Source organism: Girardinichthys multiradiatus, chromosome 12, assembly GCF_021462225.1.
Source record: "Girardinichthys multiradiatus isolate DD_20200921_A chromosome 12, DD_fGirMul_XY1, whole genome shotgun sequence".
In the NCBI taxonomy this organism is placed as follows: domain Eukaryota; kingdom Metazoa; phylum Chordata; class Actinopteri; order Cyprinodontiformes; family Goodeidae; genus Girardinichthys; species Girardinichthys multiradiatus.
This window is the reverse complement of record NC_061805.1, coordinates 10,598,059-10,612,423: the sequence shown is the minus strand read 5'-3', so window position 1 is coordinate 10,612,423 and position 14,365 is coordinate 10,598,059. Positions and strand designations below refer to the sequence as shown.

The following is a 14,365-nucleotide window of genomic DNA, read 5'->3' as shown; positions in this document are numbered from 1 at the left end:
CTACTCGAATTAGCTGCCATTGCAGTTGGCACATGAATGACACCAATTAAAATTTAAACTTGCCAATTTCTTAGCTGCAGCAGTTTTGAATTAAGCAACACAGTTTACAAGCTGTGCGTGTCCTGTGGTGGAGACACAACACTGAAAATCTGCCCTGTGTACACACCAATGGCGGAGGGCACTCGCCACTCTGAATACAACTCTGTCCTCATGCACAATGGCCTATAATCCATCATTTTGATTAAAGGCTAAGTAGGATGTAATCTTTGCCTCACTGCGTCTTTCTGGACCACAAACATAAAACATTTGCTCACAGAACTCAGCCTTCTGTGTGCACAATAACGTACTCAGAGGCGACCTACGGCAAAGGCTGCCATAACAAACCTGCTGCTGTAAATGGCGACAAGAAAGGATAACAAACTGTAACAGTTCAGAAAAGCAGGACCAGAACGGAACAGAAGGAAAAAATCTGCATCTGGATCATTTATAATGATGCAGCGCAACAACCCCACCATGTTTTAAGTGCCACAGCTTTTGTTTGCTTTTCCTCTTGTTCCGCTGGGGGCAGTAGGGGCCAGCCAGTAGCACATGCCATTTCCTCATTTAAATAAGGCAGTCAGCACCTCTTTTGCACCTGTTATCCATTGCACAGGCAATCTTTGAAAACTGCGCAATACGAACATGCAATTTGTTTTGTACGATCAATTTAGCGCCCCCTATCTCTGCAGCTCCTCCAGAGTTATCATCTTGTTTGTTTCCTTAATTAATCCGCTCCTTGCCCAATCTGTCAGTTTAGTTAGGGGAATGCACTTGTGCCATTGTTCCATTTTCAGGTAATGGTCTGAACAGTGTTAAATGAGATGTTCAGAGCTTGAGATATTGTTTTATACTGTAATCCTGCTTTAAACTTCTCCACAACTTTCTCCTTGACCTATCTGCTGTGTTCCTTTGTATTTACAATGCTGTTTGTTCACAAATCTTCTCTAAGACATCCCTGTGTCAGGATGTGACTTTTGGACTTTTGTTTGTGGTTTTGTATTGTTTACTTTTCATCCAGGTGTTTCTAGTTTGGGTTTTGCAGTCTGTTTACTTCCTTTGCCCCCTGTTAGTTTTGTTCGCTTTCCCGCCTCCTAGTGTGTGTTGTGTTTCTCTCCTGTTGTTTTCAGCTTCTTAGTAGTTGCTTTCTTTTTACTTTGTGATATTATTATTATTATTATAGTTTTTGTCTTCCTTGGTTTCTTTAGCTTAGTTCCTCATTCAGTATCTCTGTATTTATTTATGGTTAGGTATTCGTTCTCTTTCCAGCCTTATAAGTTAGTTTTAGTTATTGTTTATTTTTGGTTTGTACATATTCTGGTTCTCTGTTTCCTTTTCAGTTTTGTTCTATCAGTGTTGTGTTTAAGTTTGTTTACTTTTGTAGTCAGGGTTCCCTTATGATTTCTATTTTGCTAAGTGCTTAGGTTGCTGTGTCCCCTCCAGTTTCTCAGTTTCCTTCAGTTCATGTTTATTCTTGATTCTTATGTTTTATCTTGGTTTATAGTTTCTTTAGGTCTGCTCACTGTCTTGTCATTTAGTTCTTTTCCTCATGCTTTAGTTTTATTAGGTTCACCTGCTCCCTCTGCCTCCCTGCCTCCTTGTCACACCTGTTCTTAGTTCCTTGAGTACCTGCCTTTGTTCTCGCTCTGTATATTGGTTGGTTTGTGTCATTGTCCTTTGCCGGTTCCTTCGCTCACACTCGCTACCCTCGTTCATGCCATGTTCCTGCAGTGTTCAGATAAGTTTTTGGATTCCGGTTCTGTGTTGTACCTGCAGTGATTCTTGTTACGTTTTTGATCCTTCAAATAAAGTAAGGATTTATTTAAGATGCTGCTTCCAATCAAGCTCTTGTCTGCACTTTGGTCCACCCCAAAACCCCAACGTGACACCCTGATGTATTCACAGACGAAATTATATTAGGACTTATTCCGAGATTACGCACAGGCAAGATTTATTCAGTAATTTGGTGTCTTTTGAAAATAGCCGCTTCCACTGGATTTTAATTAAGACTACCAGAGTAAAGGGGAGCATATACAAATGCGCTACTTGGTGCGGGTCTATTTAAAAAAAAATCCACTGAAATACATTGAAATATTTGGTTGTAAATTAACAAATCTTGAAAAGATCAATGGGTATGAATAGTTTTGCAAGGACACTGTAAACGGATTACCTTTGGACTGTATTTCATAATATTTAATTTTGTTCCAGCTTAATCCAACATTTCATTTCTGCATCCCCCAAAAGCCACTGATGTGTGGCATACAATGTTATTATTTTTACTAACTGTGGCTTACTTCACCCTTCAGTGCCCAGAGTGTTGCAACTGGCTAGATGTAGCTGGGGGCAAACACAGCTGCATCAACTGTCTTTACATGCTTTAACTGATACACATGTTCCCACTGTCACTCTTCTCTGAAACCCCTCATGAGCTTGACCCAGTTTCACAGGCATGATTCCCCTTGTCTCTGAACAGTGAACATTCACCTGGAAGATTGAGCACACATCTTGCGAACATGCAAATCATTAGAAACACTGCCCTCGCAGGAATGTTACTGACTTCCAGAAATTCGGCTTATAAATAAAATTCAGTGAATTAGCTTTAGAGTAAAAGCCATATTCCCTTTCTATGAATCTCGACCACAGTACCTTTTGTTTCAGTTCGTGAATGATTAAGGCACCAATCAGAATCAGAATCAGCTTTATTGCCAAGTTCATACATACAAACAAGTAATTTGACTCCGGTACACTTTGCTCTTTTGTTTTGTTTTTGCATTACAGAATATACATATTTACAATGTATAATATACACATATATAATAAAAAGGTGCATTTGCAACATCTGTATGCTGTTGTTCTGTACTCTATTAAATGTTCAACAGAGAAACAGCCTGGGGGAAGAAACTGTCTCTGTGGCGGCTGGTTTTAGTGAACAGTACTCTGTAGCGGCGGCCTGGAGGTAAAGCTCTGAACAGTTTATGTGCAGGGTGTGTGGGGTCTGCAGAGATTTTAGCAGCTCTTTTCCTGACCCTAGACCTGTATAAGTCCTGGATGGAGGGAAGGTCAGCCCTGATTATTCTCTCTGCATTCCTGATTATTCATTGCAGTCTGGACCTGTCCTGTTTTGTGGATGAGCCAAACCACACTGAGATGGATGAAGACAGGACAGATTGAATAATGGCAGTGTAGAAGATGACCAGCAGCTCCTATGGAAGGTTGAACTTCTTGAGTTGCCTCAGGAAATACAGTCTCTGCTGGGCCTTCTTTCGAACAGTGTCTATGTGTGAGGACCATCTCAGGTCCTCAGAGACGGTGGTTCCTAAGAACCTGAAGTGGTCCACGGCCGATACAGTGTTGTTGAGGATGGTGAGGGGGGTGTATGGGGGTGGTGTTCTCCGAACGTCCACCACCATTTCCACTGTCTTGAGTGGGTTCAGTTCAAGGTAGTTCTGACCGCACCAGTGTACCAGCCGATCCACCTGCTGTCTGTATGCAGACAGCAGGTGGAATACAAGTGGAAGCAGCAAACTTATTCACCTCATTATGTTACTTTCTTTTTTAAGTATGTCAGATTTGATTTCTGTTGTCTACCTCATGTTTCAGAATGTGTGTCTGTTTTCTTCTCCTGGCTCTGGCTCAAAGATTGGTCAGTACAGTCATTTCTAACCTGTCAGCATCATTACGACTTTCATTCAACACCCATTCATCTGCCTGTAAAATAAGTCTTAGGTTTACAATCCACCCTCCTCTATCTGAAGCCAAGCATTGAGAGACAGCCAGTTCTTCTCCTTAGACTCTGCTGACATCTTTTGTGCCTGTATTTCTTGAGTTGCCACAGGAGGAATGGTCTCTGCTGGGCCTTCTTCCAAACAGTGTGTATGTGTAAGGACCACCTCAGGTCCAGAGAAAGGGTGGTTCCTAGGAAGTGATCTACAATAGACACAGTGTTGTTGAGGATTGTGAGGGGAGGCAGTGTGGAGGGTGTTCTCCGGAAGTCCACCTTCATCTCCACAGTCTTGAGCAGCTTAAGCTCCAGTTGGTTCTGACCATACCATTGGACCAGTTGATACACTTCCAGTCTGTATGCAGACTTGTCAATGTCCTAGATCAGACCAAAGACAGTGGTGTGATCTGCAAATCTCAGGAGTTTTACAGACAGGTCTGCTGAGGTGCAGTTCATAGCTTGGGTTGCTGTAACCATATAGTACCTGTTCACTGCCCAGTAAAAACCCATTGGTCTTATAATGCATTTTCTATCAGTCTATGCAAGGATGACATGAATATATCCTGACATCATATCTAAAAAAAAATTTGTATATCCTTCGAAGGCCTCAAGCCAGTGGATTTAGAACCTTAGGCATACATTGTGTACCAGACATCTCACTTTCTAAAGGGTAACCATCCTGGTGGTGTATTACGCCATATCTGTTTTGTTCCATTGTTAAGCATCCCTGCATCTGAAGGAATTTTCCTTGGTTGGAGTTTAGAGATCTGTTCTGTCGATTAGCAATCACGTGGAAGGTGTTGACACAGAATGGGGGGTCGAAGTTGACCTACCCATGTTGCATCTTTGGTCCACCTCAGAACCACTACCAAAATGAACCTGGTGCCACCTCAGACAGAGGTACTTGGGAACATAAGCTTAATGTCTGTAAGGAGAAATACCCCAGCAACTATTTTTTTTAAAATACTTTCATAACAAATACCTAAATGGTTTAAATATATCTAGGCTATATTAAACTGAAAGTATTTTCAATCTATTTTTAGATGTTTTTTAGATGTCTATATGTATACCTATTTAAGCTGATTGAGAATAGATGAATGAGCTGGGATTGAGCTCAGGACAACTTTATTTCTAACACAATGGCTTTGCCATATGAGCTTCTCAATCTAACATCACACAATGTGTGAATAGAGTAGAGGTCCAGGGCTCTTCATGTGCACCAGTCACAATTTTAATGTAAACTTAAAAGTGAGCACTTTTTTACTGAAAGTACATGTAAACAATGTCTAAAAGGTTCATAGATATCTAGGCAGAATTTGGCATAGTGTTGGTGAATGCAAATGATATATAAAGTTAATCCAGGACTCATAATGTGAATGAGTCATGAATTAATGACTTTTTAACAATTCTAATTAAACTCTGTTTTTAATCTGCCTCAGAGACATTCAGCATTGCCTCATCTCTTACTAGCACTTTGGCCACAGAGGTGCTACTGCTGTAGAGTGTAGTTGTTCTGGTAGAAAATGATGAGTCTTGCTTAATAACAGTTCATTTTTATTTTAATAAACAAGTGCAGAGGCTATCTAGATCAAATAACCATTAAGATGAAATTGTATGTTGCTTCCATCTTTCATTACTGCATGAATATGTAACCATGTTTTTAAGTTTACCACTATTCATTTAACTTGAAGCTCTGACATAAACAGAAAGACTGTATTTCTTTGCAATTTATTACTGCAATATTACAACTTAAAATTTTTACAAGAGTTAAAGACTTTTTTGAAGACTAGATGAAATTTTAGTTCTACGTCTAATCTTAGACCACATTAGAACAGGCACTTTCCTTGGGCTGAACCTAGACAAAGATTTAGCTCTAAATCAGGGCTGCATATTGATTGATGTTTAAATGAGCTCTACATGAACCCTTAGAGGTGGAATCAGGTCTGTTGCTCAGTTGGATTCGCTTCTGTTGGAGACGTTTCTTGTGTTTGATGTATCCAGCACAGACAGTCGTGCTGATTCTGTTTGGCTGCCCTGCCAGAAGTGGATCTACTCTTCTGCTTCAGCCCAGACACCTGACTGTTGAGTCCCAAGTTGTACCTGCAGCAAACACACAGATAACCAAATTTACAACCAATTTAGACCCAACAAAATCACAGCGGAGGTGGAAGTCTCCGTGTTCTTTATCCTCCTTGAATCAACGCTCAGAGTTGACCTCCATCTGTTCCTTGTTTCTTTCTCACTGCCCTTCTATTTATGTCTCTCTGATGAACAGCAACTACATTTGACAAGTTCATTGGGATGACAGGCTAGTCAACATGTGTACCCACATGACATTTGCACCATGTCATCTTGTTGTTGTACCCTCACTAATGATCGCACAGACACACGAGAATGCAGACCTGAAATCACTGAGGTATTTGGTTATGTCAGTTTGATCTTCAGGGCAGTTCGTTGGCTCACCAGGCAAGATAACATCAAACATACAGGCCTCTTCATGGAGGTCTGGCCTCTATCTCCTGCAGACAAATACACACTTTGGTTTGCAGGTAATTAGAAGCTGGAGGTTTTCCATCAAACACAAACTCACCCTCTTGACTTAACAAATATTGATAAAGCATCTGTCTGCAAGGATTGTGATTCGTAGGCAACGATGCAGAAAGAAGTGTCTCCATCCAGATACAAATTTGATTTTGTGCACAATGTTTTGAATATGTCCTCCCCAATGTGTGCGTTCAGAGCCCAGGTACATGGTTAAGCCCCAGGTTCAGTTTTCTGCACATCAAGACATATTCATACAAAAAAAGTAAGAGTGCAACCCAAGCACACAGAGTTCAACACAAAGGCAGCCAAGTATTTGGGTGAAGCCAAGTGAGGTACATAGGTGTCAGTCAGAGGTCTTCCTGTCTGTCTGTTTGTTCCTATTGCGTGTGTGTGTGTGTGTGTGTGTGTGTGGGAGAGAGTCTGGCTTTATGTTTGGAGCTCAGCCTGGAGTCTATCCAGGCCATCACTCACACTTTACCCAGGGAGAGGGTGTCGGACAGGTTTTATTAAAACTCTGTCAGAGAGTGTGTGTATTCTTGTGTGCATGTGCATGCATTTGCCCTGGGCTCAGAAGAGATATCATCTCTCCCTTGACATGTTCTTTCATCTTGCCTTTCTCCATCTTGACAGACACCATTTTGGTTGCCAGTCATATTTTTTTTAACTCAGGCCTTTCTGCAAGGCTGACTTAATCAATTGTAATATGTGCTGCAGCACCTCAGTTGCTCTTTGTGTAATGCCGTTTAAGTTGCACAACAAAAGTAAAATGAATACAATACAAGTAAACCATAACAGTGGGATTTTAAAGGAATAGTTCAGGATTCCCACCATTCTACAACAGTTTATCACATTTAAATTTTTGACACAATGTTCTGAGCTCTGGTAATGTATTCCTGTCAAATTTGACTCTGATAGCATTTGCATATTTCACTCAAGCCCAACTTATGAAGTGTCTTGCAAAAATATTGACAGTGCTTCAACCTTTTCCACACTGTGTAATGTTACAACTTCAACTTCAATGTATTTTACTGAGGCTTTATGTAACTGACCAAAACACAGTAGCACATTAGTGAGGTGGCAAGAAAATAATACATGGTTTTCATATTTTTTCAAAAATTTGAAAAGTCTGGTGGGCATTTTTATTTATCTCCAAAGTCCTTGCAGATCCCTCTTTCACTGCAATTACAGTTGTGATCTTTCAGGTTATGTCTCTACCAGGTTTCCTCAATTGGAGCATGACAATTTTGTCAGTTCTTCTTACAAGTCTTGCCATTAATTCTTGATTAGAATTAGGTCTAAACTTTGACTAAGCCATTTTAATGCATCAGAATGCTTTGATTCCATTGTAGCTCTGGCTGTATGTTTAGTGTCATGGTCCTGTGAACCTTTGCCCAAGTCTCAAGGTTTTTGCAGCCCTAAATAGGTTTTCTTCCAGGATTGCCCCGTATTTGGCTCCACCCATCTTCTCATAAACTCTGACCAGCTTCCCTGTCCCTTCTGAAGAAAAGCATCCCCATAGAATCACCTTCATCTTTCAAGGTGTGGATGATGTGTCCTAGTTAATGCGCAGTCTTAGTTTCCCACCATGTTAAGCATTTTGCCTGAAGGCCAAAATGTTCAGATTTGGTCTAAAATACAACATTCTTTCTTACCTGGTGTTTTTTTTTTTACCAATGTTCTCCAGTATACCTCTGAGTCCTTTACAGAACACGTGAATTTACATGAAATTACACACAGGTTGACTTCACTAATCAGGGTGACATATGTCGACATTTGGTTTCAGTAGATTTTATTTACGGGCATCAAAAGCAAAGGGGCTAAACCCAGCATTTTTCTGAACATTTTCTTTAAATTAAATCTGTCTCACAAAAAAAAAACACAGCAACAGAAAGTACCATGACAGGACATTAGGCAATGCTTTTCATTTAAGTCAGGATGAACTTGATGAAGATGCACATGATACAAAGCTGCTGTGGGAGGTGTCACAGATGTTCTTTTTCTATAACTGAATATCTGTTCATCGTCACATGTAGAGAAGTCACACGCAGCAAGCAAGCGCCATAATTAGAAAGCAGAGACAAGGTTTCCCCTGTGTGACGGGCTTTTTGCCTCCACTTCCACCCTCCCTCCTGAACCGCTCGCGCCCATCAACAGGCCGTAAGTTTTTAATCATGCTGAAATGATTTATTTAAATGTCAGCCAATGTGACACCCCACTTCCTTTCATTTTTCAACATGTTGTGTTCTTTGCTGGATGATAAATTTATCTTTAGACAGCCCCAATATGACTAATTAACTTTGAAATATCAGAACCAGATGTCGAGTTGAAGGAAGTTCTTCACAGGGAGCCAAGAGAACTGACTCACCTCCTACCTTCCTCTTTCACTCAAGGCCTGCTTTCTCCTTCCCTGTCGCTCCACTCTCAACCCTCTGCTGCTCTCAAATATTTTCCCCTTTAATCCACACATCCTCTTTGTAGGTAGTGTCCATCTTGTTGAGGACCAACACGTCGAACCAGGTCATAACTCTGACAGCATGAAGTTAACCTGCACATGCCCTGTGTTCACCTCCTCCTCCATTACCCATCTGTGACACTCAACACCTCCACCTGATTTATTTCGCTCCCTCTCTTCCCTCCCAACCAACTGGCTCTCTTTTCTCACTCCACCTCCAAATATTTAGGTTTTAGTGAGGTATTGAGCCTGAGCCCAGAGAGGGTAACCAGACTCCAACTTGGTGAATTATTGCTCAAAGACTCTTAGAAAAAAAAAGTCCCACTGCAACTCTTTAACTTATTCATCCTGTCTCTTTTGCAGCTATTTTCAGACAAATGTACTTTTTTATGATTTATGTCACTCTTTATTTCCGCCTAATGTCAGAAATGTTTGGATCAAGAGAATTAAGTGGGATATAAATTCAGCTTCTCTGTGTTCTGGCTCGCACATTCATAATGTTTGGAGTTAAAACGGTGGTGAAAAATCTCCTGTCCCTGCAGAGCCGCTGGAAAAACAGCAAAGGGCCCCTGCAGGAACATTGCCTCGCTGACACTTTGACAGTTTGCCATGAGTGACGTCTGATCTGTACAAATTTCAGGACTAATAAATCTACCTGTCAGAGCTTGGGACTTGAAAGGGCCGCAGCCCTGCGGCACAGCTTTAACACAACTTGTGTTGATGAAATTCTGTAGGCTGGAGAATTATAGCTGTCAGGAAAAACGCCCACATCAAACCTGAAGCCTTGGCGTTCCTTCTTTTTTTCCCCTCAGCTCTCTCAACACTCATATTGCTCATTCACCTCCTCCCTGGCTGCTGCTCCCCTCCACCACATCTCTCTTTTCCATCCTCCTCTTCTTCCACGCTGCTTGAAAAATGAAACAGGCATCCTTTCATTCTGTGGTGACCATCATTACATCATTTTGACACCCAGCAACACAACACCCACTTTTAATACATTATTTTTAAACTGTTGCTCTGTTAATAGAAAAAGTTTGCTTGCACAGAGTAAGTTACAAAGATTGACATATGAAGCTCTTTGGATTTTTGGCTGTGGTGGAGTACATTAAGATGAAACAGTCTCATTGGTGGGCTTCAGCTACAGTGTAAAATTATTTACACCTCTTGAACTTTTTCACATTACTGCCACAAACTTTGATATATTTAATTAAATTTATGTGATAGACCAAAAGAAAGTAGCACATAAAGCTGAAGGGGAAGGAAAAGGTTTTCTGATTTTCTTTTTTATAACAAATCAAAGTGCAAAAAATGTGACCTGCATCTGTGACTTGCAACCCCACCTCCCCACTCCCTTTGTCACCTTTCGCAGCAATTACAGCTGGGAAACTTTGTGGAATACCTCTACAAGCTTTGCACATCAAGAGACTAAAATTTTGAGGAAAGCTCAGTCAGTTTAGATGGAGAGCATCTAATTCAATTTTCAAATCTTGCTCCAAATTCTTATTTGGATTTCGGTCTAGACGTTGACTGGGTCATTTTAATACGCTAATATTTATAGAGCTCAACCATTCCATCGTAGCTCTACCTTTATGTTTAGGGTTGTTCTTTTAGAAGGTTATCCTCTGCCTTAGTTTCAAATCATTTGCAACATCTGCTAGGCTTTTCCCCCCAGGGTATTCCTGTATTTAGCTCCATCAATCTTAACATCAGTAAAGACAGGGGGACTCTATTTTTCGATTAGGTGACTTATGAAGGCAATTGGTTGCCCTCTATTTTGTGATATCAAAGTTAAAGGGGCCAAATACAAATGCACTCCCATTTTTCATAGTTTGACTTGTGAAACGTTTTAAAAACCATGTACCATGCTCCTGTTACTTCACAGTTATGCCCAACCGTGTGTTGGTCAGTCAGTCAGTCATTTTCTACCACTTCTTCCATAGTGGATCACGGGAAAGCTGGTGCCAATCTCCAGCAGTCTATGAGTGGGAGGCGGGGTACACCGTGGCCACCCTCGCCAGTCCATCCCAGGGCAACACAGACAAACACAGGACAAACAACCATGCACACACTCAATCACCAATTAACAGTCAAGTTTTTGGATTGTGGGAGTAACTGCGCCACCGTGCAGCCCCCATGTGTTGGTATTTCATATAAATATCTGTGGCTGTAATGTGAAAAAGTCAAAGGGATGAAAATACATTTGCAAGGCTCTGTACATGTTAAACAACATTGTGAAAAAGTGCGGAAAGCCACTTCTTCTCACAAGAAAGGGTGTTTGTGGGTGACATAAGACCTAAAGGGACATAAATTAATGATCCACCAATCCCATCTCCTCTTCTTTCCAGTTCCTTCCATCTCCACACCCACCCCTTTTTTCTGGATTTATTCCTGTTTAGCTTTGATCCTGGACTGGTTTGTGGATCTCCTTTCAACCCAAGCCGATGTATCCTGTGGCTAATAAATCATCTGTGAGTGTTTAGATAATCAGCTGCTGCTGCAGATTTTCCTGTAAACGTTTCAAGAGGGGTGCATATTATTTGCATTCTTCAATGCACCGTTGTCTGTGTTAAAAGTTCATTGGAGTCCGTGGGATAAATTGCTGCTCGGGTTTAATCATTAAAATGTCAGGTGTGCCTTTGGAATGGATTTGGGACCCTTTTGGGGAGCTTGATCAGTCCCTGACAGCAGTAGCAAATGGTCTATTACGATTCCTGCTTTATCATTAAAATGCTTCACTCAGCTTCATGAGCTAGGGACATTCTTTGTTAAAAAAACACAAAAAAAAAACACTATGTCGAGATGGAAAGACATCAGCAATAACCTTAAATAATAACTTTTTTCTTCCCATAAATATGGGAGACCTATAAGGCTATGTCCAACCAGTCTAAAGTTAATCATTCTCGAGTGAGAAAGATTATTCCCAAGAGGAAAATATTAAGGACATGTGCAATATTTCTAAGAGGGAATGTCCAAGCAAATTCACCCCAAGTGTACACTGTGTAATGATCAGAAAAATTGTCAGAAAAAATCCCAAGAGTTTCAGTTCAGACTGTAAAGTCCCCAGTTAGCATGTTATGGTTATTGAATGTATAAAATTGACTGAAAAGGAATGGTTGGTTTTAAAGAAACCATCCCTCTGAGGCTTTCTTGACCAAAGAAAACCTCAGAGGGATTCAGGTTTGCTAAGTTGTATCTGGCTGAATCACAAAACTTCTGAAAAAATGTCATTTGGACAGATGACACCAAAGAAGAGATGTAAAGCCATGGAATGTGCAGCAGCATGCCTGGTAAAAGCCCAGCACTGCATATAACCAAAAACACTGCATACCAGTTGTCAGCTGCACGGTGATAGATGGGTCATGATCTGGTTGTGTTTTACAGCTAAGTACTTGGACACTTTACAGTCACTGAGGTCCCCATGAACTCCTCTGAATGCCACAGTATTTTAATGCCAAATGTACAGCTGAAACCTTTAGAAGACTGGTTCCTGGGCTACAACAAGACACTGATAATAAACACACCATGAAATGTCCAAAGAAAGGTGGAAAAGGCAGGAATCAATGTGTTATAATGACCCAGTCAAAGCCAAAACCTCTCCCTAAGTGTTGGAAGGGAAGGCAATCTAAAGGTACAGATACAATGGCTTACTTAAAGCAAAAAGCTCCTGCGACAGCCACTTTATACATGTCATGCAGGACTCACTCATACCACAGTGTTATTTTAAATGCTTGAATCCCAAATCCAATTCCTCTGTGTGATCTTACTTACTTTGATCCCACCTGAGCTGCTTCTCATCAGTCATGTCACATAAAAGAGTGACAACAGAAATATCTTTGTTCATTAGCCCCATGCTGAAACAGCAGCAGTCATTTACACTACACATACAGCCAACGCAGCAATCTGTCATTCCTTGTGCTTGTCAATCATTCCTGTCCTCTGTGGGAAGCCCGCCCTGACTGACAGCCCCTGTGATCTCTCCTGAGGGCTTGCAGAAAGGCAACAAAAGGCCCGGCTACAGCAATTGGCAAGACAAAGACTTCCCGCCAAAGCAGCACTGTCACTCATGCCGTTCAGGGAGCAAAGAATCAACATAAAACATGCCACACCAGTTAACCAAAGGGAAAGTATGCTTGTTGGCTAACCGGTAACTAATCACAGGGCCAGCTGTAGGTCAAATCCCCTGGCGACTAGCTGAGGGTGACCTGTTTAAACTAACAAGTCACAGATCTCTGGATACACCTTCTTCCCCTTGCGCTGACCCCTCGTTGACCTGCTGGCCCTTGGCTTAGGTGGACTGAGAACATAAACTCCCTTTCCTTTCTGTCTGTTTAATTGTTTTACCATCCTTCACACACCTGCTTCTCATTCCTTACATTTGCCTTTTCATCCAATGAGCCCATCTGTCTGTCTCTATGCGTAGAATAAGAAGGTGAGAATGTTTAGCCGGAAGCACAATAACTGGGTCTACATAAAGATCGCCATTGCTAAAATAGAACCAAATTAGACTGCAAAGTCAGTTTAGGAATACTTTTTAAAGCAGAACAGAGCAGATTATCCACTCGGAAAGGTAGGAGAGGGTATCTTTTTCTCTTGAAGATGTTTTATCACAGTATGTGGGTTACTGAGCATGTCTCCTGGTGACCTGGGCGTGACCTACCTCTCTGTCTTTTCTCAATGACCCCTGTCTCCTCAGACACTTTTCCTCCTCCCTTCTTCTCTTCCTCTGTTGTGTGTGTGTGTTTGATCGGGATGGGCAGGCTGTCTCCCTGAAAAGAACCCCTCTCACCGCATGTAAAAGCCCTCTGTCCACACACACACACACACACACACACACACACACACACACACACACACACACACACACACACACACACACAAGGATGCTGTGTCTGCCTGCATGGCTCCTCACAGGGCAGTAATTAATCATCAGACATATCAAAGGACAACGACAGGAAGTGAAAGGACCCTATTATTATTATTATTTTGAGATTTTAACCTAAGTTCTTAATAACATTTAATTCTAAGTGCAGCACCTTCTGAATTTCGATTCCTACCTCTGCCTGTTTCTTGGGTAAAAATATTAGAGTGGAGAGTGGAGAGCAGCAAACATGAGCTCAATAAGCTGCTGTTTGTTTATGCTGCCATTGTGAGAAAATAAAAGAGCCTTAATAAGAAGTACCACAGTAGGCAGCATTTCGATGCAATCCGGCACACTGGAGAAGCTGCAACTAAATAAATAAAGGTTACCAAATATACACAAAACCCCCAGAAATTAGAGTATTGGGTAATGGTTAAAATAGAAAGGCAATAATTAGTCCTACTACTGAAAAAATACCCTACATTTTTTGTTATTGCATTTATAACAATGCTATCTATCTATTTATTTATTCAGTTTTTCTACACAAACTCAAGTAAAAATATAAAACAACTGTTGAATTATATAGCAGTAAACATGCTAACTGTGCAGACATAGCTTTTGCCATGACTCCTTTTACAGTAACAACAGGAGTCTAACATGCAGACATTAGTTTGTTATAGTTTTAGAATCTTCTTCGGCAGTGAGTGTCTACAGTTGGCTGCTTAACTGACATGCAGCAGTTTGAAAGCCAGGA

At 41.1% G+C, this 14,365-nt stretch overlaps 1 long non-coding RNA gene across 1 annotated transcript; it reads right to left on the bottom strand.

The window, feature by feature from the left end:
- Nucleotides 1-5,294: 5,294 nt before the first annotated feature.
- On the bottom strand, nt 5,295-8,903 carry LOC124878603. Its single transcript, XR_007040828.1, has 2 exons — nt 8,667-8,903; nt 5,295-5,857 (listed from the first exon to the last, which is right to left on the bottom strand). It is a non-coding gene; the product is annotated as an uncharacterized LOC124878603 (long non-coding RNA).
- Between the last annotated feature and the right edge of the window lie 5,462 nt (nt 8,904-14,365).